This window comes from Schistocerca serialis, chromosome 11 (genome assembly GCF_023864345.2).
Source record: "Schistocerca serialis cubense isolate TAMUIC-IGC-003099 chromosome 11, iqSchSeri2.2, whole genome shotgun sequence".
Lineage (NCBI taxonomy): Eukaryota > Metazoa > Arthropoda > Insecta > Orthoptera > Acrididae > Schistocerca > Schistocerca serialis.
Genome location: NC_064648.1, coordinates 207,190,306 through 207,191,127, shown reverse-complemented (window position 1 = coordinate 207,191,127; position 822 = coordinate 207,190,306). Strand labels below are relative to the sequence as shown.

The following is an 822-nucleotide window of genomic DNA, read 5'->3' as shown; positions in this document are numbered from 1 at the left end:
AGAGCGGCCTTGTATTCGCGAGGATGGAGGCTCCAATCTTCATCCAGCCATCCTGATTCAGGTTCCGTGGTTTCCCTAAACTACTTCTGGCGAACGCTGGGATGGTTCCCACTATAAGTCCACGGCCGACTACCTGCCCCATCCTTGTTATTCGAGACCTGAAAATCTGTAAATATATGAAGCTAGTAACTGTTTTCGAAAGAACTTATAGCATTGATCCGTGCAGCTTCTCTAGAATAAATGGTAATTAATTGAAACCCTCAGCTGCCGACAGGTGTTGTCGATATACCTCGATGGGGAAGCGTGCAAAGGATAAGTTCCTGCAGTCGCGCTATTGATCTGTCTCCTCGGTGGCTCAGATGGACAGAGCGTCTGCCATGTAAGCAGGAGACCCCGGGTTCGAGTCCCGGTCGGGGCACACATTTTCAGCTGTCCCCATCGAGGTATATCAACAACACCTGTCGGCAGCTGAGAGTTTCAATTAACTATCATAATTCTGCAAATATGTTAGGGGTATATGTGCACGTATTGTGATCATTGGTACCTTAATATGTACCCATTTCGCTGTGTTAGTTGTTTCTTTCTCCGCGTCTAAGAGTATTTTCGTAAACACGTCACGTAATTTAGTACCTGACGTTTTCTGCACAGTTGTAACTGGACCACTAAGTGAAATACGCCCGTCAGTGTAGACCGAAGGTTTTTCCTCCACGCGTCCACTCTTTTAACATCTGACCTGCTGCCCAGGGGAAACTAAGCAGTAAGGGGTAACACCAAGGCAGTTTTCCAAAAAATCATTTTTACTGTCTTAAAAGATGCTTTGAA

At 46.0% G+C, this 822-nt stretch overlaps 1 non-coding gene across 1 annotated transcript; it reads left to right on the top strand.

Annotated features, from left to right (window-relative positions):
* The first annotated feature begins 344 nt into the window (after nt 1-344).
* Trnat-ugu (transfer RNA threonine (anticodon UGU)) lies at nt 345-418 on the top strand. Its single transcript has one exon. It is a non-coding gene; the product is annotated as a tRNA-Thr (tRNA).
* Nucleotides 419-822: the final 404 nt, after the last annotated feature.